Source organism: Leucoraja erinacea, chromosome 6 (genome assembly GCF_028641065.1).
Source record: "Leucoraja erinacea ecotype New England chromosome 6, Leri_hhj_1, whole genome shotgun sequence".
Lineage (NCBI taxonomy): Eukaryota > Metazoa > Chordata > Chondrichthyes > Rajiformes > Rajidae > Leucoraja > Leucoraja erinaceus.
The window spans coordinates 62,181,287-62,197,813 of record NC_073382.1 but is presented as its reverse complement, the minus strand read 5'-3'; positions in this window follow the sequence as shown (position 1 = coordinate 62,197,813).

The window sequence follows — 16,527 nt, the reverse complement described above, 5'->3', positions numbered from 1 at the left end:
TAGCTCGTATCCAGTGGCAGCATTATTTGAACGGCTCCAAAACCTTGCACTTAACAATGGCTCACCAGAATAGTATGGAATCTATCTCTGCAGAGGGGATTTACGTCCACGAAAAGCTATGGCCATGAAAACTCAGGAGATGAAGATTCATCAGATGGAAATCTTGAAACTACGGCCATGAAAACTCGGGAAGCTTGGTGAAATTCTGGGAAAATACATCAGCATCTTCTTGTTAAGATATCTGTCAGAATAAAGCAGTAATTGTTGTATTTGGTTATCATTAATGATGGGTTATCATAATGATAAAATGGAGGAATATTAATATTAGCCAAATTAGGGGTATTATAAAATGGAGGATCTTTGCATTTGCAGTGCTTGCTTGGTCTCTTTCTGTGAAAGTTGCAAGATTGAGTTATGGCTCCAAGGAGTCTGGACCCCAGATGGAAGCTGCTGATAAGGGGAGGCCCAGAATGTATGTTAAAATGTATGAGGGTTTGCAGAAAGAGATAAGAAGGTCTGCAAATGCATAGTGGGGGTCGGTTATAAAAGGGGGTGTGAAAAGGTATTGTAAATAATGTTGCAGAGTGTTGTGCTGCTGTTGATGATTGGCTGAAGTGTGAAGCCTTGTTTGAATTGTTTATATTACCTGGGAAAATGTTGCATTACTTCGTCAACTGACTTCTTTCTAGAAGCTTCTGTAGAAACATTGTAATGGGGTACATTGTGTTTGGGTTAGGGAACCGTCAATAACTGTATAATGTGATCGATATGTGTGATCGGTTTGTAGGGGTTGCCTCCCCCAAGTAATGTCACGCCCTTAGTTTGGAAGGGTATAAGAGGGTGCGTAATTCTTTGGGGTGGGTCGGTTGATTGTGACTTCTGTTCTGTTTACACGAGATATTGTTGTCTTGTGTGAGTGGATCGGCAACTGTCCCTGCAGTTTGTTCTTCAATAAAGTAAGGTTTTGGAACCAGAGTTTGACAGTGTTTGACTAAACCAGACTAAGGGGGTAAGTCTAGAACCGGAATTTACAAGGCCACAATATAAATTGCAAGAACAGCACCTCATATTCTGCTTGGGTAGCTTATGGCCCAACAGTATGAACATTGAATTCCCCAATTTCACATAAGAGCCTACACTCCCATCATACCCTCTCACTCTCTTGCCCCCCACCCTGGTGTGCACACATTTGTCCCACAACATCCCACCATCCCAGTCACTTCACTCTTCCTCCATTAGCTCATCTCCCATCCCCAAATCACACATTTCTCATTCCCCCCCCCCCCCCCCCCCCCCCCCCCCCCCCCTTTCCATCGCCCCCGCCCTCCCTCCAGCTCTACATTTCACTCCTCTCCTTATCTGACATGCTTTGTCTCATTTTCCCTTCTAGCCATTGTCACCAATTCCACCCACTAGCTCATCGCACTCCCTCACCTGTATTCACCTATCACTTAAACATAGAAACATAGAACATTTGTTGCAGGAATAGACCATTCGGCCCTTCGAGCCAGCACTGCCATTCAATACGATCATGGCTGATCATCTAAAATCAGTACCCCGTTCCTGCTTTTTCCCCATATCCCTTGATTCCTTTAGCCCTAAGAGCTAAATCTAACTCTCTTGAAAACATCCAGTGAATTGGCCTCCATTGCCTTTCTGTGGCAGAGAATTCCACAGATTCATAACTCTCTGAGTGAAGAGGTTTTTCCTTATCTCAGTCCTAAGTGGCTTACCCCTTATTCTTAAACTGTCAGGCTTTCTCCCACCCCACCTCTCTTTTCCAGCTTTCTCTTCACTTTCCTATCGTCTGAAGAAGCGCCCGACCTGATATATTGCCTGTCATTTTTCGCCACACCTGCTGCCTGACCCATTGAGTTCCTGCAGCACTTTGTTTTTTGAGTAAAACTAAAACAGCATTGCAAATAAAACAGCATTGCAACAGTCACCACTGTTAGTTTATTTACATAAAAATGACCAGAGTTGCCAATCTCCTTAGCCATAGCACATGATCAGGAAAATTGAGTCCTTATAAGAACCATTATATAATCCAAATTTAATAATATGTTTGCTGCTTTAGAACAGTGTTTGATTTCACTTGCTATTTGCATTAATACCTTATACCAGTAGGTGGTGCTAAAGCACCAGAAAGATGTTTCATTGCTTCTCATAATAATGCAACAAATTCCAATATATTGAACTGATTTAGGTTGACATTTAGATCGTCATCCAAAAGATATTAATTTTATGGGAAATGTATTTGGTAAAATGACTGCCTGGTTTAGAATGCCATATAAACCTGTAAATTAAAATTAAAATCATTAAATAGTGTTGTTACTCCTTGAGACATGATGGATTTTACTTGTTTTCATTTTCCGCTCTGCATTTCCTGAAGTTGAATTGAATTGAATTGAATGAATTTTATTAGCCAAGTTTGGATGTTGAGTAGAGCAACTGCTCGTGGAAAAAAGCGGAAAAACCAGGGGCGCCTGGGAGATGGCCAGCCCTGCCGGAAGTCTGTTCGTTTTTCATCTTTTTGGTATTTTTAGCGTCTGTTAAGAGTTTGTTTTAATGTTCTTCGGTTTGTTTTATGTGGGGGGAGGGGGGGTGTCGGGGGAAACCTTTTTTTTCAGGTTCTTACCTTCCCGGAGATGTGATCATTTTTCGGATCACATTCTCCGGGCTCTGCAGCCTACCATCGATGGAGTTGGAAGCCGCCTCAGAATGTCGTGAGCCCCACCGGATTTAACATCGGAGCTGATCCCTTGCCTGGGATCACTCCCACTGCGGCCTGCGGACTTACCATCGAGAGCTCGTAGTCACGGGAGAGGCTAGTTTGGAGCTCCAACGCCGCGGAAGACTCGACCAGCCCCGAAGCGAGATTTGATCGCCAGCACGGGGAAACTGACATCCCCCTGATGCGGGAGCTGATCACCTCGACGTGGAGGGCCCGAACACCGCCAACTACGGGAGTCAAGACCGTCCCATCAATGGAAGGCTCGAGGCCCCCGACCGAGGAAGAACAAAAGGAAGAGACTTGAACTTTATTTCGCCTTCCATCACAGTGAGGAATGTGTAGGAGTCACTGTGGTGGATGTTTATGTTAAAATGTGTTTTTGAATCTGTTGCTTTTAATTGTATGACTGACCTGACCAGTGAAATTCCTCATATGTTGCAAAACATACTTGGCGAATAAAATCTGATTCTGATTCTTTTTATGTCCGGCTGTGGCGGTTTTGACAGTCTTCCAGAGGGCAGTGCTTCAAAGAGTTTGTGGGCAGTGTGAGAGGGGTCAGAGATGATCTTACCCGCTCACTTCCTGGCCCTTGCAGTGTACAGTTCGTCGATGGGGGAAGGTTGCAGCCAACAACCTTCTCGGCTGATGGAATAATGTGCTGCATCCTCCAGATCTCATGCTTGGTGGCTGAGCCAAACCAGACCATGATGGAGAAGGTGAGGACAGACTCTATGATGGCAGTATAAAACTGGACCATCATTGCCTGTGGCAGATTGTGTTTTCTCAGCTACCGCAGGAAGTACATCCTCTGTTGGGCCTTTTTGATTGTGGAGTCGATGGTGGCCTCCCATTTAATGTCTCTGGAGATGATGGTTCCAAGGAACTTAAATGACTCCACATGTGACTGTGGTGTTGTTGATGGTGAGTGGGGGGAGGGGAGGGAAAGCTCTCCTAAAGTCTACAATCAATTCCACCGTCTTAAGAGCATAATGCTCCAGGTTGTTGCGATGGCACCAGGACGCCAGCTGAGTCACCTCTTGAAGTTGACATCTTCAATTAAATGTAATTTAAAAAAAATTGAAGGATAATGTTACCGGGGTGACGTTGATAATCAAATATCTACTTACCTTTGGTGCTGTTACTTTGTGACTATTATTACTGTATATTGAACTGCCTACACACAGTGAAATAAATTAAATTAAAGAATGTTTATGTTCTTCGCTCCTGAAGGTATATATTGAAATGATAATAAAGTATATATTATATGACTGATTGAAAGCAAATTTGACATATGCATTTTATATGCTATAGAGGGATGCAGGAAATATTAAAATTCAGGCTTTGATAAAATTAAGTCAATAGCACCTTGCTTTAAATTTTCATTCAAGATCATGGCATGAAATATGTATGACTATTTTTAAATGATTTTCAAATTTAATTTCTACACTTAAAGTAGATGTATCAAGATGTATATTGAAAAGAATGTATTCATCGGATGTAGATATTTTCAATGTAATGTTTATAGTAATTAGATTAATCTGGGGAATCTAAAATAAATTGTACAATTAAATGGCAGCAACTGCATGAAGTATTTATCTACATATTTAAGCTAAATATTCCCATAGTTTTACATCAAAGCATAGCTTAAGAAGGCACTGATTTCCAGTTATGTGCAATGAAAATTCACAGCAATGTTTTCATAATTTTTTAGCTGCAAGGCACAGTTAAATTTGATGTAACCTTGCAATATTTTCCATTTATGGTTCAGAGCTTCTGTGGGAATTTTAAGGCATGAGAAAAATAGAAGACTTTCAGTGTTCTGTTTTAAAGCAGAAGCAATTAACTCTCCAGCAGTGCAGAAAACAGGGTTTGAGATGTACTTATTGACGTGCAGATTTTGTTGCACTGTGACATTTTAAGACAAATTGCTGCAGCAGTAATTAAAGGCTGTTGCAGGTGAGTTGGCAAGTATAATGCAATGATGAAAGACTTGAGTAAAGGGCAAGTGGACTAGATTGGCCCAGATAGAACAATCTATAGAGCCTCGGTATTCTGTTGCTGCACATTGATTTCTTGATGAAAATTACCTTTGAATCAGTGTTGCAGAGCATTTGAAAATTTCCAAGTATAATTGTGAGCACTCTTTTGTCCCTTTCGCTTTCCCCTGACACTAGTCTGAAGAAAGGTCTCGACCCGGAACGTCACCGATTCCTTCTCTCTAGTGTTGCTGCCTGTCCCACTGAGTTACTCCAGCATTTTGTGCCTATCTTCGGTTTAAACCAGCAAAAGTAAAATGTATATTTAATTTTTTCTTCTATGTAACACGATAAATCATAAGGCACATAAAAGCAAAAAAAAAAAACCCAAAGGAATTATCAGTTTACAGGCATTGACCTGATAGTATCAAGTTGAACATTGGAACAGGCAGAGCAAAATATATTTAAATTATGCTTCAACAAGGAAATCAGTAATTATCCACAATTAAATTTCTGTCCTTCACCTTCTCACCTGAAGAGTTTGACTCTTTGCAACAAATAGTTCCATGGGCTAATAATCTCTCACCAAAGATTGTTATTGTTCTTAATAATGGCAAGCAACTCAACTGCACAAGCACTTGCAGTTCAAGCTATGGACCATGATTGAAAAGCAAAGTCACTGCTGAAATTTCTTACCAATTGCTGCAACCAATTGCAGTTCCTGAGATAGCCAGTGCAAGACAAATTATAGTGGAGGGTCAGGACACTTCCAATAGCGATCGTTAAAAGTTCGAGATGAAAATAAATCCCTATTATTTATGTCCTATACCATTTCCAGCACATGGGAGAGAGATGTGTCTCCCCAGATATATGGGCTGTATTTATATCCTCCATAGAGACTTCAGTGTAGGGATTTTGAGAAAGAAGAGAGAGAGTTTACTGAAGAGAGGTCCAGTATCAGAGGATATGCGTGGAAGTCATATTTGAGGTTAAGGTGAAAAGCTATGTGCAGGCAATGACAACTTGATCTATGGCAAATGCAGTAATTCTGTATCATAGACTTTATTAGATCTTGCAAAATATATTTGTTTGTATAGTTTCTTCATTTGTAGATTAGTAGATTAGGTGTTATGCAAGAAATATATTGTCACAGGGCTGATGTATCTAGCCCAGTAACAGGTTTAAAGAGTCTCTTCTGTGACTTGTGAAGGAGCTGAACCTTGTATGAAAGGTTTAATTACTAACTCTCCCAAATGGAAAGAAGGACAAGGCTATGGTCAAACAGTTATAGAAGAGGGAGGATTCCCTGCATTAAAGGGAAAAAAACTATGATAAATGCAAGGAAAGGAAGGCCGTTCAATGGGTCTGATCACATCTCCCTACAAGCACTTCTGGGATGAAAGTGAAGTTTAGTTGAATTTAGTTTAGAGATACATCTTGGAAAAAAGGCCCTTTGGCCCATTAAGTCCGTGCCAACTAGCAATTACCCGGACATCAGTTTTATCCTACACACTAGGGACCATTTATAGAAGCCAATTAGCCTACAAATCTGCACGTCTTTGGAATGTGGGAGGAATCCGTAGCCAGTGAAAACACACGTGGCCAAAGGGAAAAGGTACAAATTCTGTACAGATGGTATCCATAGTTAGGATCGAGTCTGGATCTCTGACGTTATAAGGCAGCATCTCTACCACTATGCCATCCCTATGCAATGTTTCTGATGAGCAGGGTAGTATTTAAGAGACTGACATCTTTGGAAGCTTGCCAACCAAAGTCATTGTCTATAGAATTCCTTCAAATTGAATAGCAAGGCAAAACTGCAACGGTTACTTTCAATTTGCACATTTGAACCTGGACTTTGCATACAGCCCCTAATTAATTTGATTAATTCACCTTAACTCACACTAGGTACCATAAATTGAAGTATCTTGTGTTCTCAAGGTGTTCTTGTAACATTCCGTCTTAGTAAGTAGCTAATATTCTTCCTGAAGTATCTTCTAGTTAATTCATTATCATGACATTGTAGATTTATTTGCAACATGACTTTATTTTCACATTCCTTTCAAGCGTACTACTCCAATGTTTCTACTCTGAGTTTTGGTGTAAAGAAACTAGCACATGGAACAGAAAACTGCTTTTCCAATATACATCAATTGAAACACTTTTAAACACAATTACTTAAGCCTTATCTTGATAATGAAAACCATCTGTGGTTCTGTTGAATGCCAGTAGATAAAATGAAATCACTGTGTATTTTTGTAGTTTAGAAATGTTTAATCCATTTCTGTGATATTACATGGCAATTAACCACTTATTTATCCCTCAGTAATATGAAAACAGATCTATGTTTCTTTTCTTTTCAAGTCAATGCCATTTGGCTCTGGGCCAGAAAACCATGGGATTGAGTCTCTAAATTTCAGATCTTTGTTTGGTTAAACAGCTTACCATAGTAATAAGGAGTGCTACAGACCCGTAGCCTTTCAAATGAGATATTATAGTCATGAAATTGGACATAAAATAATCCAAACCTTTAAAGTGCAGTAAAATCCCTTGGAGCAGGAATATGATATAGCAAGATACGTATTTATTATAGTGTACCTCTCGTGCAATATACCTCAAAACTTCGGGCCCATGCCTTTGTATAGTCCTGAGACCACTGAATTTAGTGAATTAATAATTCTGTGACCATCAATATCATTCAATGGCCCCATTACATCTCCAACCATTGAGAATGGAAGATTGGCTGAATTTGCTGACTCTCTGCATTACATCTTCACACTGATACTGAACAATACAGGAGGTCAGTGATTCCAACTGCCCAATGACTTTAGGCAGTAAGGCCCAGCTGGGATGTACATTAATCACAAGTCTTGGGAGTGGAAGCCATTTCACAAAATTGGGCAAAGAAGCAGCAATAGAATTGATTTGGTGAAGATTGCTTCTAATTTGAGTGCACTATTATGTTTCAAAGTTTTGATTTAGAATGAAATCCTCCCTAGTTAAGTTATTGAAGACATATACCCAACCACCAAGCTGTTAGGTTCCAGGCAATTACTCCTCCAGCTCACCTTAAATTTGAGGCTTATTCAGCGGAACTCAGATTGAGTCTGGAAGCTATTACTTGTTGAGACAGTTCTCAATTGAGCATTGCCTCGACACTTTTATAAGGAGCTGAACTGATTTATTTTTACTTTCTGTTTAAGGTACATTGAAACAGAATTTAGCATTGAACTAGTTTTTTATGTTTCTGGCAAGCCATACTGTCAATCATGTCCAGGGACACATTGAATTATACCTGTTGAATGTGATTCATTTCAGTCTCAGCAAACTATCTGGAAAGAAAAATCCATGGATAATCTTATTAAAAACACTGGAGGCACGTAATAATTCCATTGACTTGTTAATAACTTGGTGAATTATTTTTGCGACAATATTACCAAACAGTCATTTCAAAAAAGAAGACCTTATCGAATATACAATTAGGAAAATGGAAGCAAAAAGCTGGAGTAACTGACTGGAGTGGGTCAGGCAACATCACTGGAGAAAAAGGATGGGTGATGTTTTGGGTCAGACTGAAAGTTTTGAGTTTCATTTTGAGTTTAGTTTATTGTCACATGTACTGAGGTACAGTGACAAGCTTTTGTTGCATGCTAATCAGTTAGTGGAAAGATTATATATGATTACAATAAAGCCATATACAGTGTACAGAGGGGAGGGGAGTTGAGGGGAGGGAACTGAATGTAAGAAAAGGAGATAGAGGAAGTAAGAAAGTATGTTCAACATACAATTAGGAAACATCACTGTGATCAAAACCAATGTACTCAAGTGAAGAAAATGGGTACGCATTTTTAACGTTATCTAATTATAGAGGACTGGGGTTTTTACAGTATGTGTTCAGACATACTGCCTTCACAACATTAGAATTGAGTTGCATCTGTGTAAAAACATAGGTTTTCTAGGGAGTTCGTCCATTATCCATTGGGAAATCAACCTGTGCAAAACCTTTATAAAATGGGAAAGATATGTTGGGTAATTGGAAATTAGCATTCCTTTTTTAAACGGCAAGTTATCGTTGAGGACTGAGCCAGCTGGGGAAAAAATGGATAATTAGGAATGATGTTTGAATCATTCAGATCGCTTGAATTGCTTCTCCTCACTTTTCTTCACAAGAATCCTTAACTTGGGAAAATTTGTCATGATCACGCAAACAAGGGAGCAGGTCTTGGTGGAGGGGCAGAAAATAAAATGGGAGAATTTTGATACTTTGAGTGGAGGAAAGACAATTGTTGGATGCCTATGGCATGGAACCTATTAATAAAGTGTGTGTTGTGTGAATGGGGCTGGCTTCGGCATTCATTGCTAATGATCTTTCTCTTCATTCTCTTGCTTCTCCCTACCTCTGTAACCTCTTCCAGGTGACATCTCTATTTCTCTGATTCTGATTTTCTTATATCTCCTCCTTCCTTTACTTCACTGTAGTGATGATGTTATCTAGATCTCAAAGTCTGGATTATTCTGCAAATCCTCTTCTCATTTTTTTTCTTTGATCTTCTGAAGAAATCTTCTGGTTGACCGTCCTAATACCGAAAGATTTTGATCCATTTTCTTCTGTGATGTGGCTGTGGACCTTTCAGAAATATTATTGTATATAAACTGGACAGGTTCCTTTTACTTGGTCTTCATGGATTCAACTGATTAATGGTATTATCTTTACAGCACAGAAGCAGGATGTGGCACAGTTGTGTTTTTGCTCCAGGTGATCACAAACTAAAGAACTGATCCTTTATTTGAAAGTTAGGGAGGTCATGGTAAGGTACATATATTAAAGGGAACCTAAGCATTAATAAAAATAATACTCGATTGTGTGGCGGGACTCACGTTGCAGCGGCCCCTACAGCCTGTCTGCCTTTTTTTTTTTTGGTCTAGTTAAATGTAGTTGTTGTGTTTTTTTATACAGTTTTTAAATGTGTATATGTGGGGGGCGGTGGGGGAAGCTTTTAAAATCTCTTCCCTGCACGGGAGACCCGACCTTTTCCCTGTCGGGTCTCCGTTGTCGTTGAGGCCTAGCACCGTGGAGCGGCCTCCAACGGGAACGACCTGGGGGCTCCAGTCGCGGAGTCTGTGGAGCGGCGGAGTTACATAGAAACATAGACATTAGGTGCAGGAGTAGGCCATTCGGCCCTTCGAGCCTGCACCGCCATTCAATATGATCATGGCTGATCATCCAACTCAGTATCCGTACCTGCCTTCTCTCCATACCCCCTGATCCCCTTAGCCACAAGGGCCACATCTAACTCCCTCTTAAATATAGCCAATGAACTGGCCTCAACTACCCTCTGTGGCAGAGAGTTCCAGAGATTCACCACTCTCTGTGTGAAAAAACAGTTACCATCGTGGGGCTGGCCCAGCCCGTGTCGCGGGGTTGGAACGACCTGGAGCGTGGCCATACATCGCCCTGCTCGGCTTTAACGGCCTCAGGACATTCCAACGCCCGCCGGGGGCTCCAACTTTGTGACATTTAGACCTGGAGCAGGGCCGTACATTGCCCGGCGCAGCCTTAAATGGCCGTGGGACTTACCATCGCCCACCTGGAGCTTCAACATCGGGAGATAAATGGTACACGGGAGAGAAAATACTTTGTCTTCCATCACAGTGAGGAGGAGATTCACTGTGATGGATGTTTGTGTCAATTGAATTGTTTGTGTGTCTTGTAGGAATTGTTTTGTTTGTATGGCTGTAGAAATGGAGTTTCGTTTGAGCCTCACTGAGATTCAGATGACATGGAATAAATATTGAATTGAATTGGATTGACTGTTTTGCCAGATGGTTCAATATTCTTTTGGCTTTAATGATTCCATTATATGAATATATTCAGCATTTTTAGCCAATTTTAACTGCTTCAATAGTTTATGGAGTTTTGTCATTGACATGATCTCTGAGTGTGTTGTATCAATAGGCTCTTTGGTGTTACTGTTTGCAAAGGGAAATAAGAGGCAGAACTGTCAAAAGAATATGCATTATTGAAGACGGTACACACTACAAAACTACAGTGAGTGGTATAACATTGTATCAAAGTTGGACCATGAGGTACACTTGTCCTTAAAGTATCAATACATTATCTATCTATCTATCTATATATATATATAAAACTCAAATTAGTCCGCCTGCCGCCGTACGGCGGCATCCTTTGACGCTCCGCAACTCCGAAACCAGACGCTCAATCTCCGAGATATTTTCCATTTCGGTAGAGATTTCGCTTTTCTTTCTAAGTATCCGCTCCTCATTTCATTTCGTCGTGTTGAAGTACATGTTTTTAATCAAATCCTTCTCCCCCCCCCCCCAAGTATTTCAAAAATAAACAGGCTTCTCCATTTACATCAGCTTCCAACACACTTCCAAACAAAGTTGCAAGAGAGGAACACTGAACTTTTCACTGCTGCAGCAGGCAGGGGAGGGCTGCAATTGAGGGAGGCAGGGGAGTGCTGGAAACTTACATTTGGCAACGGGCTCAGTTCCAATGGAGGAGACGGGTGCATGGTGGAATATTGGGTTGGGGGATCACACCATTGGGGGAGCAGACACAACGGGTCTGCACTTGGTCTAGTTAATATATAAAACTCAAATCCGTCCGCCTGCAGTACGGATCCCTTCCTGCCTTTTGATTCGTTGACGGCTGCTCCTTCCTATCAGCTTCCAACACACTTCGAAACAATGTTGCAAGACAGGAACACTAAACTTTTCACTGCTGCAGCAGGCAGGGGAGGTGCAATTGAGGGAGGCAGGGGAGTGCTGGAAACTTACATTTGGCAACGGCTTCAGTTCCATTGGAGGAGACGGGTACATGGTGGAATATTGGGTTGGGGGAATCACACCAATTGGGGGAGCAGACCCAACGGGTCTGCACTTGGTCTAGTTATTATATAAAACTCTGTGGCTGCCACCTGCCGTCCGTCCGTCCGGCTGCCTTTCTGCCTTTTGATTCATTGACGGATGCTCCTTCCTATCAGCTTGAAAGTTGCAAGACAGGAACACTCTGAATTTTTCACCTCAATGGGATATTACACCGTGCTTCAACAGGAGGGGGAGGGCCAATTGGTATTGCAATTGGAACTGCTGCAGCAGGCAGGGTAGGTGCAATTGGAATTTTTTTTCAATCCACTGCTGAGGGAGGCATGGGAGTGCTGGAATCTTACATTTGGGAACGGCTTCAGTTCAGTTGGAGGAGACGGGTGCATGGTGGAATATTGGGTTGGGGGATCACACCATTGGGGGAGCAGACCCAACGGGTCTGCACTTGGTCTAGTATATATTAAATGAGGGCTGATTGAAACTCAGTCATTTTTACCCTCACATCCAAACGCACAAAGGAGACCAAAATATAGTAAATAGCAGCTGGAAAGATAAGCAATCCAGTCAAGCTCTTTACCACCAATTTATGTCAGAATGTTTGCATTATAAACAATATTGAAGTAATTGTTTTGTCAATGTAGAAAGTTGTTACATTGATGAAGGTATGAAAGAAATATATTTCAGATGCCCAGACATTTGACATAAGGTGATCAACAATTAGTATATTCATGTACATGTGACCACAATTGAGGCATTACCTTCCTTCAAAGGGAGGTGTTAACTTTTGTTAAAGAGAACACAAATATCAAACAAAGGTTTCAGTCGTCATTTGCTGATATAGCCTGTGGCAACTTCCGGAATTAAGAACGTGAGCTTACATCCATTAATGAAACATGAAGAGAGTGAAAGATTTTTGATTCTAATTTATAAGGTAACTTCAAGAGTCAAACTTCACTTTGAATTTGCAGTACCAAATAAAGGAAAAAATCTGACAGCCGCTTTTTGAAGTAAGCATAGACAGAAAAATGCAAAAATCCTAAAGTCACTGGCAGTCATTCTCTGCTCCTCCAAGAGAGTCAAAAGCCCAGAGTCAAGAGTGTTTTATTGTAGTATGTACCGAAACGGGACGTAGAAATCCTTACTTGCAGCAGCACTCACAAAACAATAATAAACAAAGAAAAAAAAGTTTGATAGCTTAAAAAAAAACACAGTGCAAAACAAAACAAGCCCAAAGTCCCTTGTGCAACAAAGGCAGTTTGTAGTTTAGTTGGAATTCATAGTGTTCAATAGCCTGATGGTTGTTGGGAAGAAGCTGTTCCTGAACCTGGACGTTATAGGTTTTAGACTCCTGTACCTTCTTCCAGGTGGCAGGTGTGAAATGAGAGCGAGGCCAGTGTGGTGTAGGTTCTTGATGATGCTGGCTGCCTTTTCAACGCAGCTTCTCTTAAAGATCCCTTTGATGGTGGGGAGGTCAGTACCTGTGACGGATTGTTCGAAGAGAACTATAAGAGTCGCTGTGTTGAAAAGGCAGCCAGCATTGTCAAGGACCTACATATCTCTTATAGATCCCTTCATGTCACCTTACTCTTTTCTTAAACACCGTTATTGATGATCCGTATTGATACGGATAACTGTTTGTAGTTTTCCCCATTATAATCTTCAAGAATTGTTTTATGATGAAAAATTAATTTAGCCGCGAATTATTCTCACTGGAAATTTCACTTAATGAATTACAACGATTTAAGTTTTTAATGCCATTAAACTGATTTATGTATTTTTGTTATTTGTTTGTTCATGGGATGTGGATATTGCTGGCAATTTGTTTTCCATCATTAATTACCCCTGAACTGAGGAGGCCTTTCAGTGTCGATCACCATAGTACGTCTGGAATCACGTAGACCTGAACAAGCAGGATGCAGATTCCCTTCCCTGAAGGACATCAGTGAATCATATGCACTTTCATCAACAATCCAATCATTTCACTATTCCTCTTACGGGGAAGAGCTTTTCAATTGCAGATTTATTGAATTATACCTTCTTATGACAAGGAGGAGGTGGCAGTGGGCTGCAGGCATTTGATCCTCTGGTTTGTGCCAGCTCATAGATCAATCTCATTCCCCTGTTAACTCCCCTGTAATTTATTCTCCCTCGCATGCCCATCAACCCCTTCCAAACAGCTATACCAAGGGTAAGTTTCAGTTTTCAATTAACCTGCTAACCAGCCCACCTTTGGAACAAGAATCAAGGTAACAGGGGAAAACACACATGGTGACTGGAAGAACATGCAAATTCCACACACAGCACTGGAGGCTGGAATTGATCTTGGGTTGCTGGCATCTGCAACATCCACATCACCTGGTGTAGTAGGAAGGAACTGCAGATGCTGGTTTACATTGAAGATAGATACAAAATGCTGGAATAACTCAGCGAGTAACTTTCAGTCTGAAGAAGGGACTCGATCCAAAATGTCACCTATTCCTTTTCACCAGAAATATTGCGTTCAATTACTCCAGCATTTTGTGTCTATCGTCGGTGTAAATACAACATCTGCAAGACACCAATGATAGACACAAAATGTAGGATTAACTCAGCGGAAACATAGAAAATAGGTGTAGGAGTAGGCCATTCGGCCCTTCGAGCCTGCACCGCCATTCGATATGATCATGGCTGATCATCCAACTCAGTATCCCATCCCTGCCTTCTCTCCATACCCCCTGATCCTTTTAGCCACAAGGGCCACATCTAACTCCCTCTTAAATATAGCCAATGAACTGGCCTCAACTACCTTCTGTGGCAGAGAATTCCACAGATTCATCACTCTCTGTGTGAAAAATGATTTTCTCATCTTGGTCCTAAAAGACTTCCCCCTTATCCTTAAACTGTGACCCCTTGTTCTGGACTTCCCCAACATCGGGAACAATCTTCTTGCATCTAGCCTGTCCAACCCTTTAAGAATTTTGTAAGTTTCTATAAGATCCCCCCTCAATCTTCTAAATTCTAGCGTGTACAAGCCAAGTCTATCCAGTCTTTCTTCATCTGAAAGTCCTGCCATCCCAGGAATCAGTCTGGTGAACCTTCTCTGTACTCCCTCTATGACAAGAATGTCTTTCCTCAGATTAGGAGACCAAAACTATACACAATACTCCAGGTGTGGTCTCACCAAGACCCTGTACAACTGCAGTAGAACCTCACTGCTCTTATACTCAAATCCTTTTGCTATGAATGCTAACATACCATTTGCTTTCTTCACTTCCTGCTGCACCTGCATTCCTACTTTCAATGACTGGTGTACCATGACACCCAGGTCTCGTTGCATCTCCCCTTTTCCTAATCGGCCACCATTCAGATAATAGTCTACTTTCCTGTTTTTGCCACCAAAGTGGATAACCTCACATTTATCCACATTATACTGCATCTGCCATGCATTTTCCCACTCACCCAACCTATCCAAGTCACCTTGCAGCCTCCTAGCATGCTCCTCACAGCTAACACTGCCCCCCAGCTTCGTGTCATCCGCAAACTTGGAGATGTTGCATTCAATTCCCTCATCCAGATCATTAATATATTGTAAATAGCTGGGGTCCCAGCACTGAGCCTTGCGGTACGCCACTAGTCACTGCCTGCCATTCTGAAAAGGATCCGTTTACTCCTACTCTTTGCTTCCTGTCTGCCAGCCAGTTCTCTATCCACATCAATACTGAACCCCCAATACCTTGTGCTTTAAGTTTGTGTACTAATCTCTTATGTGGGGCCTTGTCGATAGCCTTCTGAAAGTCCAGATATAACACATCCACTGGTTCTCCCTTATCCACTCTACTAGTTACATCCTCGAAAAATTCTATAAGATTCGTCAGACATGATTTACCTTTCATAAATCCATGCTGACTTTGTCCAATGAATTCACCACTTTCCAAATGTGCTGCTCTCCCATCTTTAATAACTGACTGCAGAATTTTTCCCACCACCGATGTTAGTCTAACTGGTCTGTAATTCATCGTTTTCTCTCTCCCTCCCTTTTTTAAAAAAAGTGGGGTTACATTAGCTACCCTCCAGTCCTCAGGAACTACTACAGAATTTAAAGAGTTTTGAAAAATTTTCACTAATGCATCCACTATTTCTGCAGCTACTTCCTTAAGTACTCTGGGATGCAACTTATCTGGCCCTGGGGATTTATCGGCCTTTAATCCATTCAATTTACCTAACACCACTTCCCGGCTAACCTGGATTTCACTTTGTTCCTCCATCTCATTTAACCCCCGGTCCCTTGCTATTTCCGGCAGATTATTTATGTCTTCCTTAGTGAAGACAGAACCAAAGTAGTTATTCAATTGGTCTGCCATGTCCTTGTTCCCCATGATCAATTCGCCTGTTTCTGACTGCAAGGAACCTACATTTGTTTTAACTAATCTTTTCCTCTTCACATATCTATAAAAACCTTTGCAGTCAGTTTTTATGTTCCCTGCCAGTTTTCTTTCATAATCTATTTTCCCTTTCCTAATTAAGCCTTTTGTCCTCCTCTGCTGGATTCTGAATTTCTCCCAGTCCTCTGGTAGGCTGCTTTTTCTGGCTAATTTGTACGCTTCATCTTTGGTTTTGATACTATCCCTGATTTCCCTTGTTATCCACGGATGCACTACCTTCCCTGATTTATCCTTTTCCCAAACTGGGAAGAACAATTGTTGTAGGTCATCCATGCAGTTTTTAAATGCCTTCCATTGCATATTCACCGTCAACCCTTTAAGAATCATTTGCCAGTCTATCTTGGCCAATTCACGTCTCATACCCTCAATGTCACCATTCTTTAAGTTCAGGACCCTTGTTTCTGAATTAACAATGTCACTCTCCATCCTAATGAAGAACTCAACCATATTATGGTCACTCTTGCCCAAGGGGCCACGCACAACAAGACTGCTAACTAACCCTTCCTCATTCCTCAATACCCAGTCTAGAATAGCCTGCTCTCTCGTT